The sequence below is a fragment of the Cibotium barometz genome, chromosome 13 (assembly GCF_041138505.1).
Source record: "Cibotium barometz isolate CiBa-2024 chromosome 13, ASM4113850v1, whole genome shotgun sequence".
Lineage (NCBI taxonomy): Eukaryota > Viridiplantae > Streptophyta > Polypodiopsida > Cyatheales > Cibotiaceae > Cibotium > Cibotium barometz.
Window position 1 is genome coordinate 5,972,278 of NC_141058.1, and position 14,752 is coordinate 5,987,029.

Here is a 14,752-nt window from a genome sequence, read left to right on the forward strand (position 1 = left end):
ATTAAGATATTTTTAATATAAAAATTCTCCTAATATCTAAAATATATTTCCCTGAAACAGGAGTTTAAAATAAATTTTCCAATGTGCATTAGGAATCAATTAAAAATGGTATAAGAGACCTTAGCCTAAGGGTCTACATTTTTAGAAATTTTTGGATTATGATCCAATTAAGGTTCCAATGGGCCAATAGGATTAATACAAGTGTTGGGATGAGATAAATCCAAAGAATAAAAGAAAATACCCAAAAATGAGTAAATGCTCACATAAGATGAAGAGTTGACTGAGTACAAGGTTTATTAGTTAAAAATTAAGAGATATTAGTTAAAAATGAGATATTTAGAAGGAATGATACATTTTTGACACCTCAATAAAAGGAGAGAATGCCACCTCAAGCAGGTGCCTTTTTCTTCATGATTACTTGAGTTTTTTAATCTAAAAATGGGATATTTTTCTCTCTTCTCTCTCTTGGACCAAACTGGATCAAAAAGGGAGCCAAACTAGTCCAAATCTTGTCCAAGTTGAGTCAAACTGAAGCTGGAAAATTCTAGAACCTAATTGGACTTGGTCAGTGGCCTCTCTCACCTATAAATAGACCCTCATTTCTTTGTATTCTCATCTTTGAGCTATACCATGCCAGTATTACATTAAAATAATCATATTTTCTATTATCCCTTAATTTTCCTATTCTTGTGGGGAGCTTGGAGCTTCTCTCTCTCTTCAACAACTCTTGGAGTTCTCTTCTCCTCTTGCTAACCAATTTATTGGTTGGGGGCTTCACTACTAAAAAGAAAGAATCAAGCCAATCTTAGAGGTAAGATTGATTTTTGTGGTTTTTTTTAAATTTCCTCAATAACTTTCTTCTTCTCAATCCCTCTCAAGCTTGAGAAGCTTTCTAAATGATTTTTTTAATTCAAATCAAGCTTTCTCTAAGAGTCTTAATGTTTAATTGAGAGAAAGTTAATATTTATGCTTATTTGTAATGCTTTCTTTAAAGCAAATCTCTCTTTCAAAAAGAATAGTCATCTCTATGGCTAATTCTTTAACAAAAGAATGTTTCTCAAAGATAATCTCTTATTCCAAAGCCAAACTCTAGGCTTGATGAGCTAGAGATTAAGAAAATGATATTTTCATGATTTTGTGCTATTAAAATAATGGTTAATTCTTTTAGATTGTTTATGAGTAGTTAAAAAAAACTACTTTAATTCATTCTAAATGAGAAAAGGATTATCCTAGTAAATTGGAAAAAGAGAAATGTTGAAATTAGCTTAATCTAGTGGGATAATCATAATTATATTTATAATTATAGTTAAAATTATGATTTAAATTCATAGTTTAAATTTAAGCTTAAAAGTAGAACTATCATCATATTTCCATTACAAGATTTTTTAAGAAATTTAAAAATAATCAGTAATAGCAGCGAAGCTATGGTAAATTTTTCTGAAAAAAATACATATCTTATTTTTATGCATAATACTAAAAGAGGAACTCCTATCATATTGTAGGTTTAGAAATTTAAATCAAAAAGAATGATTTTGACCATATTTAGGAAAGAATACTTTTTTGTATTTAGACATAATTATTTAATTAAGAAAAAGAGAAATTTATGATAAATTTATTTTATGCATAAGAATTTTTAAATGATAAAAGAGGAATTCCCATGACATTTGGAATTCAATCATTTAAATGCAAAAAGAGGAAGTTTTGGCATATTCAAAATAATGGATATTTTTATTTAATTTAAAAAGAGAAAATTTTTATAAATTTATTTTATGCATAAGAATTTTTAAATGATAAAAGAGGAATTCCCATAACATTTGAAATTCAATCATTTAAATGCAAAAAGATGAATTTTTGGTATATTCAAAAAATGGATATTTGTATTTAATTAAAAAGATAAATTTTTATGGTATTTTAAGTAGAAAAAGGTTTAAATTAATTTTGATGACAAAAGAGAAATTTTTAGCATAATTTCACCTAAAAAATTATGGTATTTTAATGTTGATAATTAAATTGGTGGAAAGAATATTCTTAGATATTTTTATGTGGATAAATCACCAAATTGATATACAACCAAAATTGGATTAGTGAAAGAAGAGTATTTTTATAAAAACACGATATTCCTGTATAGGACTATTTCTTAATTCTATTGTGGTTATGAAGGAATGAAATTCATAAAGTTAGAATTTTCCTTACGATTAGAAGTTCAGTAGATTTTTATCTGAAGAAAATCCTTAGGAATCAAAGTTAGAAGTAAACCGAATAATTTTGGTTAGACTACAACTGTGAGAATGGCGGCCAGTAAACTACTTGCCCATCTCTTGAATCTGAATCAAGCAAAAACCTTGTGACCAATTCCAAATCTTGACACAAAGAAAGATTACCGTTGATTAGAGTAGTTTTTTCTTAACCGAAATCACCAAGAATCAAGTTGGAAATTCAGTCAAATGATGGGTAGATTACTCTGATGTGAGATCAATGATTCTCATGAAGAAAATCTGGATTGTGGGAAAAAGGGTCTTGTGGAATCAAACTCAAACCGAGAATTCTACTGCATAGAACCTTTGTTTTTTTAAAGGACTGTTTAATGCTAGAATGTTGGAGGAATCATTTGGTTTGTGATTAACTAAGGAGAGACTCGTTTTGCAACAGCTGCTGGCAGGGAGTCGTCGAGGGACATCGCTCGACAAAGCCTACCGATCTTGACCAACCTTGGTATAGTTAAAATGGTGCGCTTTTGGTACGATGGGCGAGGATTAACGAAGCGGTCCCTGAGTAAAGTGCCACGACACCTAAGTAGGATCCTAGAGGGTTCTGACCAGGTGATGCACGGACTCGCGGTTGCTAGGACACCCATGCGAACATCGAGGAAGATACGGATGAACAGAAAGGAATTACTTTTGTGAACTGAATTTTGATATTGGATCTCGTTGGTTGACCAGTTGGTCTTCAACGGAGAGTCCGGGGATGATATATTTTTGTAAAACAATGGACTCAATATTTTGGAGGATTATGATCAGTAATACTATGGTTTCATCGAAAGATTATTTTAAAGATAGCCGAATCTGTTAAAATGGCAATTTCATATTGGGTATGACTACCTTGAATTTTGCTTGAAGCACTGGGGGGGGCCTGGGAACTCTTTTCCTCGGTACCCGGGCAAAACATAACCAAATTTTTATAAAGGAATCCTACCAATACAGTGGTTGTGTGGGTGGTTGGCTAACCCATGGGCTGCCGAACCCATGGGCTAGGTTGGATCGGGGGATTCTTGCGATTCAAAAAGTTACGATTAAATGATGTTAGTTAGATTAAGTCCTAGAAAGACCCTTGTTCTATGGGAGGGAATCAGCGATTGTGCCTCGCTAAAGGGAGGAAAAGCGGTGATTCTATGGACCAAGAGCAAGTCTCTTCCCTTATCTGGCCATGTGACTTTCAGGTTCGGTCGGATCAGTTGGTTAGTTAAGACTTTGACTCGTTAGATCAATTCTCCCGTTAGATGCTTTTTCCTGGTGGAATCGCCCGTGCCTTCCCGACGAGGGAAGTTTTTCCGAGTTCGATTTCGCAGGAACCGCTGGGCTAGTCTCTTGTCCAGATATCTGTGTGGGCGAGGCCCCGAGTGTGGATCCCTGCCCCGTGCGAGAGGCTGACACTGCTTCCGCTGCCAGCGCCCCCTCGGAGGGGGCATCTCGAAGGGGGCAGGGGTCTCACAGCTAGTATCAGAGCTTTGTGAAAAGCTAATAAGGAAAGAACAAACTCTTATCAAAAAATTTATAATAAAAACTCAAAAAGAGCATTTACGTATTGTATTTTATTCCTTAAGCTTCATTAATGAAGATTTTTAATCAAAGAATTTGGTTTTATAGATGGAAGTTCCATGCTTATCCGGTATTCCCGATCTCACCCAATCATAGGATATGACTGCTTTCGCCTTCGAGCATATCATCTCTTCCATACGACTCAGACGAGCGGAGCCAAACTCACAAGCCATTTTGAGGATTTATATTTTCCAAACCCAGCGGAGAGACGGCAGCACAAGTGGTTTGCAGGGCAGTATGTCCACGCCTCTTGCGACCAACGCGTGATGCTAAGGGATAATATCTTGTTGACCATGATCCTGATGAGGCTAAAAGTGATTCATGGTGTTATTCTGTATCACCCCATGCCTCAAGATTTCAGACTTTCCTGCCATATCTATAGACTTCTTAACTGCTTTATTCCAAAGAGTAGGATAGTAGCTCCTTTGGTAGTGAGGAAACATTTGTATCGGGGCATGTCTGTAGCCCAATATCGTCGTCTTATGCATTTCCCGCGGAGGTTTTGACTTTCTGGAGCCGAGATGCTCTATGTACATATTACAACCTTTATATAAATAAAGAAATGTTTTGTGAAAAATTCCCTGTTATATAAGTGATTGTTATTATACGATGAATTGAAGAAACAAGATCTATTCCTCGGACATATGTCATAGATCTCCAATAAGATTGTTTATCTTGTTTAAGCAATTATTTTTCGAACCTCTTAAATCTTAGGATCTCGTGATGAAATCAAAATAAAAATTTAATAATGTATCATTTTTTGCAGAATCATGAGGCGAGCGAACCGTGGCCAACAGCCAAATCCTCTCATAGAGTAGATGAGGAAGAGCTAGACCCTAATGTTCACAAGGCCCTTCACAAAACTCAGCCAGGTCCCTTCAAGGGTGAAGGGGAGAACTTGGGCGAGGCTGGAGAAGTGGGTCGAGGCCATGGAGGAATATTTTGATGTCACCGAATACAACGAGAGGAGCAAAATGGCTCTCACAAGGCTGAAGATTGGGGAAACAGCCAGGGTGGCATGGAGAAACCATTGCGACACCAACGATCTGGATAGGAATACCTAGTCTTGGAACGATCTCAAAGCTTATCTAAGGATGAGATTTTGTGCCCCTGGATTTTTAGAAACCAAGATGAATGAATTCTTAGAGTTAAACCAGAGGAGCAAAACTATTGAAGAATATCACTAGGCATTTGCTCTTCTCCTCAAGTACTCACCACCGCTAGACGAAGAGGAACTCATGTCCAAGTTCATTCGAGGAATGAACGAACCTTTAGACACCCTAGTCAAGAATGCCAAGTCAGTTTCCATGGGGGCTGAAGCTATAAGGATAGCGAAGGACTTCGCCAAAGCCTTTATCGTTAAAGTCCCACCAAAGCCATCTCCCTCATCCTTCAAGAGATTCCAAACACAAGAAGTTCTTCCAACCTTCCGTCTCCAAAGAGACACCAAGGTCCCAATCAGAATCTAGAGACAGGAAGTTTCAGGAATGAAGGAAGACCTTTTCCTTGAAGCTCTTTCTCAGGAACTCCGGCTCTTTCAAGAATGCAAAGGGAAGAGCTTCGAAGTGAGAAAAGGTGTTTCAGTTGCCAGGGGATTGGGCACCAGCTCAAAGATTGCCCATCTCCTTTTGTGGGCCAAGGAAGCCAAGGTCCCAGAGTTCATAGACAGACTCCTTCGTATCAGTCCAATCAGGTCCCCCCCACGCCAAAATCAGGGCAACCCCAGAAGAGTGGCAGCTCAACCTCCTACAGCCTCCATGCAAAGTAGTCTTCGAACTCCCTCCCAGAATTGGGAAAACCAAAGAGAGAGAGTTCCACCTTAGACTGTAACAGCTAGAGCCATCACTATAGCTGAGGAAGTGGAGGAAGAAAAAGGACAGATCTATGCCGCAATTGAGCATCAGGGGTAGAATTGTCGATTTTTAGTCCTCCAGACTCCAGCAGAGTACTAGGGTAAGCACTTCAAGCGTTTGATTGATTCAGACAATACTCATTCTTTTATTTCCCTAGGATGTCTGCGTAAGTTAGTCCTAAATCAAAAATCAGGGAAACCTATGCAAGTGGAATTGGCCATGGAAAGATTCTTTTCACGTACCTTGAGGCATACCCTATTCAGTTTAGTCTAGATGGGAACATAACAGATTGCCAATTCAGAGTCCTACCCTTGGGAATCTATGATGGAATCCTTGGAATAGATTGGCTCCATAAGAATCAGACTGACATTCATTGTCACAATGGAACCATCTCTTTCCTTGACCTTCACGGGAATAAAGTTCAAGGAACTGGAATTTTCGGATCCCCAGTGCTGCCAATTAGTCAAGGCTTCCAAATTGTTAAAAGGGCTCAGAATGAGGCAAGTTGCTTATGTCGTTAAGATGAATCTTGTAGACATAAAATGCAAGGCTAAAGAACCAGAGTGGGTTCCCAGAAGAGCTGACTTAGATGCCTCCAACTCGCAAAGTAGATCGACTTAACCCCTCGAGCTCAGCCAGTAGCCCAGTGTGCATACAAATATCCAGTCCTCTCCCTGAAGCCATAGAACTTAAAGAGCAGTTAAGACAACTGTTAGAGCAGGAATTCGTCAGACCTAGTGTTTCACCTTGGGGTGCGCCCGTTCTCTTTCAGAAGAAGAAAGATGGAACGTTAAGACTCTGTATTCACTACAGAGGATTGAACCAGTTAACAATTAAGAATAAGTATCTTATCCCTAGGATCAATGAACTTCTAGATCGGTTAAGTGGAACCCAAATGTTCACAAAGGTGGATCTCAAATCTAGGTACTACTAGATCAGAATGAAGGAACACGACATCCCAAAGACAGCATTCAACACTCGCACATTATGAGTTCACAGTCATGCCATTTGATTGACTAATGCCCCGGCAACATTTAATCGTCTCATGCAAGATATTCTCAGAGAATACTTGGATGATTTTGTTCTTGTCTTCTTTGATGACATCTTGGTATACTCAAAGAATGATGCAGATCATGTGCGCAAGGTCCTGGAAATCCTAAGGAAGCACCAACTCTGTGTAAAAAAGAGTAAGTGTTCTTTCTCTGTTGACCAGGTGGAATACTTGGGATTCATAGTGTCTAAAAATGGGATTTCTCCTAACCTCGCAAAGATCCAAGCAATCGTAAAGTGGCTAGAACCCAAAACTATAAAAGAAGTGAGAGGATTCCTAGGATTAACTAGATGGTATAGAATCTTTATACCCAGGTATGCTCAGATAGCATCCCCTTTACCTAACCTTCTCAAGAAGAGTACCCTATTTTAGTGGACTGCTATGTGTCAGAGTGCCTTTGATAAGCTGAAGACAACCTTAGTAACCAACCTTGTCCTTAAATTTCCAGATTTTACCAAACCTTTTGAGGTAGTTACTGATGCCAGTGGTTTCGCCTAGGTGGTGCTCTTATACAGGAAGGTCATGCAGTGGCCTATGAATCCATAAATCTCAAAACACATGAGAGAAATTATGATGTCCATGACTTGGAGTTACTCTCAATAGTTTATGCTCTGAAGTTGTGGAGACATTATCTTTTGGGACAGAGGTTCACCTTGACAGATCATCAAAGTCTGAAGTGGATCTTCACCCAAAGGGATCTCAGCATGCGTCAAAGGAGATGGATGCAGACCCTATAGGAATTCAATTTTGAAATCAAATATCGTCCAGGGAAAGAAAATGTGGTAGCATATGCGCTCAGCAGAAAAGCCTCCTTGCTTGCAATTACATTGGTGTCAAATCCATTGATCAGTGAAGCAAGGGAGAAAATCATGCAGGACAAATTCTTTGCCCCTATTGCTACCCTTCTGATGCAGGAAAGTAAGACTCCTTAGGAAAAAAGTTGAAAGATCCCTACCCCCTCCACGCAACGAATTTGGGGGTGCTAGCAACGGAAGTAGCACTTCTTGCGCAGGGCAGAGTCTCTCACTCAGGGCCTCACCCCCACGGATATCCGAACAAAAGACTAATCCCTCGATTCTTCCAAAACCGAACCCGAAAAAACTTCCCTCGCCTAGAAAGAAGGCGATTCCTCTAGGATATTTTTACTCTAATGTAGTCAAGGTCATCACTAACCAAACTGATCCGACCGAACCCGTAAGTCACATGGTCAGATCAAGGAAGAAACTTGCACTTGGATCATAGAGACCCACGCTTTTTTCCTCATCTCGAGAGGCACAGCCGTTGATTCTTTTCCATAGAACAAGGACTGTCTGAGATTTACTTCATCTATCATATCATAACAGAATTGAGTCTCATTTTAGGGATCCATCAGTCCAGCCTCCCATGGGTTAGCCAGCCGCCCAACCACTGTAGTGATGGGATCCATTTAGGAATTTGGTTAGGTTTTGTCTCGGGTACCAGGGAAAGAGTTCCCAGGACCCCTAGCCGGATTTTTATGCAAATTTCAAGCTAGTCATGCCACTTACACACCCAATATGAAATTGCCTTTTTCACAGGTTCACCTGTCTTTAAAACAATCTTTTAATGAAATCACAGTATCACTGATCGTAATCCTCCAAAATATCCGGCTGAATTCTAATTTCATCGGTGTACCTATGGCATCATTGGCAACCAGAATGCTCACCATCTGTCCACTCCAAGGGCCTTTTCAATAGTTCCTAGCTCATAGTACCCGAAAATATATTCACTTATAAAAATCCAAATGGAATCTCTGTGTTGAAGATCAGCAAGATCAACCAACAGATCCATATAAAAGAGCCATGGACTTATCCGTTAAATGATTGAATTCCAAATGTCATAGGAATTCCTCTTTTATCATTTAAATATAATTACCTTAATTTTCTCTTTTCTTAATTATTTAATTACACATAAACTTAAAAATTAGTTTTCCATTGAATGTGACAAAAACCATTCTTTTAGCCTAGGATATTCAATCCTAGAATATGATAGGAAGTCCTCTTTTCACGTTATGCATAAGAATAAATTATGTATCAATTTTTTAAAAATTTTGCCATAGCTCCGCTGCTATTACTGGAAATTTTTAATTTTTATGAAAAGAATAAGACATAGTAATGTAATTATGATAGTATAACTATCTTTTAGCCTTAGATCTAATTTATGGATTTATCTCATAATATTACCATAATTTTTAAGCATATAAGTATAAAAACCATTTTCTTAAACCTCTAGCTTCACAAGCCTAGAGTTTGATTTGTGAATTGAGAATTTCTCCATGAGAAGCACTAATTGAATAGAGAATTGGTCATAGGAATGACTATTCTTTGGGGGAGAGAGAGATAAACATAAAAGCATTCTAATTTAAGCATAAATGATTAATCACTAAAATTCATTAGAGAGCTTCATTTGCATTGAAATAATTGAATACTTCTCAAGCTTGAGAGGTGAAAGATCCCTGCCCCCTCTGCGCAAAACGAATTCGGGAGTGCTAGCAGCAAAAGTAGCACTTCTTGCTTGGACCACGATCCTTCACTCGGGGCCTCTCCCATGGATATCTGGTCAAGAGACTACTTCTCAAGCTTGAGAGGTGAAAGATCCCTGCCCCCTCTGCGCAAAACGAATTCGGGAGTGCTAGCAGCAAAAGTAGCACTTCTTGCTTGGACCACGATCCTTCACTCGGGGCCTCTCCCATGGATATCTGGTCAAGAGACTAATCCCTTGGTTCTTCAAAAATCGAACCCGAAAAAACTTCCCCCTACCAGAAAGCACGGGCGAGTCCACCGGGATATTTGTACTCTAACGTAGTCAGGGTTATTACTGACCAAACTGATCCAACCGAACCCGTGAGTCACTTGGTCAGATCAAGGAAGAAACTTGCACTTGGATCATAGAAACCAACGCTTTTTTCCCCATCGAGAGGCACATCCATTGATTCTTTTTCCATAGAACAATTACTATCTGGGATTTACTTTATCTATCGTACTATAACAGAATTGAGTCTTATTTTATGGATCCATCAGTCCAGCCTCAGTCCCATGGGTTAGCCAACCGCCCACCACTGTAGTGATGGGATCCAATTAGAAATTTGGTTAGGTTTTGTCCCGACGGGTACCAGGGAAAAGAGTTTCTAGGCCCCCTAGCCGGATATTCATGCAAATTCAACGCCAGTCACACCACTTACACACCCAATATGAAATTACCTTTTTCATAGATTCAACTATCTTTAAGACAATCATTTAATAAAACCATAGTGTCACTGATCATAATCCTCCAAAATATCCGATTGAATCCTAATTTTCAATCATTCCTTCATCGGTGTATCTATGGCATCATTGGCAACCAGAACGCTAACCACCTGTCACTCAGGTGCCTTTTCGATAGTTCCTAGCTCATAGTAACCACCGGCAATATATTAACTTATAAAAATCAAGATGGAATCTCCGTAGATCAACCACCAACAAATTCATATAAAAGAGCCATAGACTCATCCGTTGAGAACTAGCAAGGTCAATCAACCAGATCCATGCCCGATTTCAGAAAACAACTCTTACTCCTTGTTCCAATATCTTCCCTGATGCACGTGTGAGAATCTTTGGCGACCCACAGCCCGAGCACCATAGCACCCTCTAGGATCCTTCTCGCAGGTCACCTAGCGCTTCACTCATAGGCCGCTTCCTTGGTCCCTCATCCACCATACCGGAAGCTCACCATTTGAATCAAACCGAGGCTTGGCCGACGACCTTGCTATGTGAGACGTCCTCCGTTGACTCTCCGTCAGCTGTTGCAACTTTATCAGCTAGGTCTCCACGACCTTATTCACAAGATGGTCAAAATGCTTCCCCAGTATTTTTGACATAAAACAATCATTTAAAAATACATCATAAATACAGTTCCTATAATGAACTCTCGTCTTTCACATTGTTCCACATCCATCCACATTACTTAATCCATATCCAATTCATATGTATACCCATTCTCATCCAATCACATCATTTTTCATCTCATCACATCTTTCCTCATTTATTCTCATCACATCTCATCCACTCGCATCAACCCATATTCACATCCCATCACACCTCATTCATTTCACATCTATCTCAATTTACATCACATCTCATCTCATTCATTTCACATCTCATCTCATTTATTCTTATCCCGATTCACATCACATCTCATTCATTCACTCACATCGACATCACATCCTTTCACATACACATCCACATCCATTCTTCCACATACATATCCACATCCATTCTTTCACATACACATCCACACCCATTCTTCCACATACACATCCACATCATTCTTTCACATATACATCCATATCCATTCTTCCACATACACACATCCACATCCATTCTTCCACATACACATCCACATCCATTCTTCCACATACACATCCACATTCATTCTCATGACATCACATCTTATCACATCCTATTTGCATCTTATCACATCTCGTTTACATCTTATCACATCCTATCACATCTCATACACATATAATGGCATCTTATTTTCACCTTATCTCATCCATTCACATGCTATTCCCATTTAATAGCTTTTTCGAGGTTGATCCCGATAATGGGACTTTCTCTAAATTTCTGCCAATTGCTTGGCCTAATTAGAGGTTCTTTTTCTCGACGACTATTTTCATATTCATTCTTAATTTCTCAATTGAATTATATTCAATATTCCTCTTTTAAATAAAATAATTCATGGGATTTACAGAAATCAATTCTACCCATATTTCCACTTTTGATAAATAATCACAAATTGAATTATACTAAAAATTTCTCTTCTTCTCATTTAATTTCTTGGATCTCAAATACCATGGGAATTCCTCTTTTTACATTTAATTAATTGCATTCCAATGTCATGGGTATTCCTCTTTTATCAATCAAATATTTCTCATAAAGTAATTTCATCTAAAATAAAATACCCATTAATTCAATATGCTAGGAATTTCTCTTTTCCCATCTAAATGATAGAATTCCAAATGTCATAGGAATTCCTCTTTTACCATTTAAATATTTCTCATAAATTTATCTAAATTTTATCTTTGAATTTAATTAAAATACTCATTAATTCCAATATACTAGGAATTTCTCCCATCTCAATGATGGAATTCCAAATGTCATAGGAATTCCTCTTTTACCATTTGAATATTTCTCATAGATAAAATAAATTTATCTAAAATTTATCTTTGAATTTAATTAAAATACTCATTAATTCTAATATACTAGGAATTTCTCTTTTCCCATCTCAATGATGGAATTCCAAATGTCATAGGAATTCCTCTATTACCATTTAAATATTTCTCATAGATAAAATAAATTTATCTAAAATTTATCTTTGAATTTAATTAAAATACTCATTAATTCCATTATACTAGGAATTTCTCTTTTCCCATCTCAATTATGGAATTCCAAATGTCATAGAAATTTCTCTTTTACCATTTAAATATTTCTCATAGATAAAATAAATTTATCTACAATTCATCTTTGAATTTAAATAAAATACCCATTAATTTCAATATGCTAAAAATTACACTTTCTTCATTTAAATATTTGAATTTCAATATGGTAGAAATTCCTCTTTCATCATTTAAACTTATCTATACAAAAGGATCAATTTAACTAGAATCCTTGTTTAATTTTTAAATAAAATATACGTTATTTTAGCATCACAATTTTTCTCTTAGTTCATTGGAATACATGGATATCCACTGTCATGGGGATTACTCTTTTAACATAAAATTGGATTACTAAAAATTTCTCTTTTTTCATATTAACTATTTATGCATAAACATAAAAATTAAATTTTTCATGATTATAATGAGAATCATTCAATTAATCTAGGATAATTAATCCTAGAATATGGTAGAAAGTCCTCTTTTCATATTATAAATAAAAATTATTTATGTGTTAATTTTTAAAAAAATTTACCATAGCTCCGTTGCTATTACTGATAATTCTTAATAATTTGAAAGCATAAAGTTTAGTAATATCCCGATGATTAGAATAACCATTAATTGGATCAATATCCAATTATGGACTTGATTCTTAAATTTTCCATAAATAAAATAGCATAAAAGTATTAAAAAGCCACTTATTTGGCCTCTAATTTGACAAGCATAGAAATTACTTTTAGATTAGAGAATTGCTTCCTGAGAAGCTTCATTTGAATATAGAATAGGTCATAGGAATGACCATTCTTTGGGGGAGAGAGAGACATGCTTAAAAAAACATTTAATTTAAGCATAAATAAAAATTTATGTGTTTTATCACCACAATTCATTAAAGAACTTCAATTGCATTAAAAAGCCATTCAATTAAATGCTTCTCAAGCTTGAGAGGGGTTGAAAAGAGAGAAATATTTGGAGATTAAAGAAAAAAGACCATAAACCATAATTTACCTCCTAAATTGCTTGATTCTTTGATCAAAGTAGAGGCCCCCAACCAATCAATTGGTTTGGTATGTTGATAAAGACTCCAAGGAAGATTGAAGAGAGAGAGAAGCTCCAATCCCTTCAATTTGTAGAGGATTTTTAGAGGATAATAGAAAATATCATTATTTCAGTATAATACAGGCATGGTATAGTTCTCATATTTTTTTACAAAGAGCTAAGGATCTATTTATAGGTGAGGGAGGCCTCTAACCAAGTCCAACTAGCTTCTAGAATTTTCCAAGTTTAGTTTGGCTGAATTTGGACAAGATTTGGACCTAGTTTGGCTCCCTTTTGATTTGGTTTGATCCAGGAGAGAGGAGAGATAAAAATATCACAATATTTTTGAGTTTAAAAATCCACCACACATGTGAAATAGGAGCCTCCTTGAAGAGCCCCCTTCTCCTTACCAAGGTGTCAAAATTGAATCATTACACCCAAAATATCTCACTTTTTTAGTAATACTTATAGTTTTTTTACTAATAAACCTTGTCCTTAGTCAACTCTTCATCTTATGTGAGCATTTACTCATTTTTGGGGGTTTTTCTTTTATTCTTCAATTTATCTACTCCCTACATTTGGATTAATCTTATTAGTCCATAGGAACCTTAATTGGAGCATAATTCAAAAATTTCTGAAAATCTGGACCCTTAGGCTAAGGTCCTTTTTACCTATTTTCAATTAATTTCAATTGCACATTGGAAAGTTCTTTTTGAATTTTTGTTTTAGGGGAAACCATTTTAGACACTAGGAGGATTTTTATATCTAAAAATATCTCAATTTTGGACTACCTCCCTCTAGATATTTTCTCTCTCTAAGTCAAAACAGGATAAAACAGAATCTTTCTTTTATTTCAAAGAGGGAAATAATTACAAAATCAGAAGGGGAGGTTCTTACACCTATACACCTCAAAAGCTGGAGGGAGGAATCTTACAAGAGGGGTTGAGAAGTAAAAAACATTTAGAAGATTAAGAAAAAGACCATAAAGTCACACTTTACCTCTTGTTTTGCTTGATTCTTTAGTCTTAGGAGAGGCCCCCAACCAATCAATTGGTTAGTATGTTGAGGAAGGCTCCAAAGAAGGTTGAAGAGAGTGAGAAGCTCCAATCTCTCCAAATTGTAGGTGATTTTTAGAGGATAATAAAAAATATCATTATTTTAGTATAATACTCGCATGGTATAGTTCACAGATTTTTTTACAAAGGACTAAGGATCTATTTATAGGTGAGGGGGGCCTCTAACCAAGTCCAACTACGTTCTAGAATTTTCCAGGTTCAATTTGGCTGAACCTGGAAAGTTTTCTAGGTTCAGTTTGGCTGAACCTAGAAAGTTTTCCAGGTTCAATTTGGCTGAATTTGGACAAGATTTGGACCTAGTTTGGCTCCCTTTTGATTTGGTTTGATCCAGGAGAGAGAGGAGAGATAAAAATATCACAATTTTTTGAGTTAAAAACTCCACCATGTGTGAAATAGGCACCTCCTTGAAGTGCCCCCTTCTCCTTACCAAGGTGTCAAAAATGTATCATTATACCCAAAATATCTCATTTTTTTAGTAATATCTCATAGTTTTT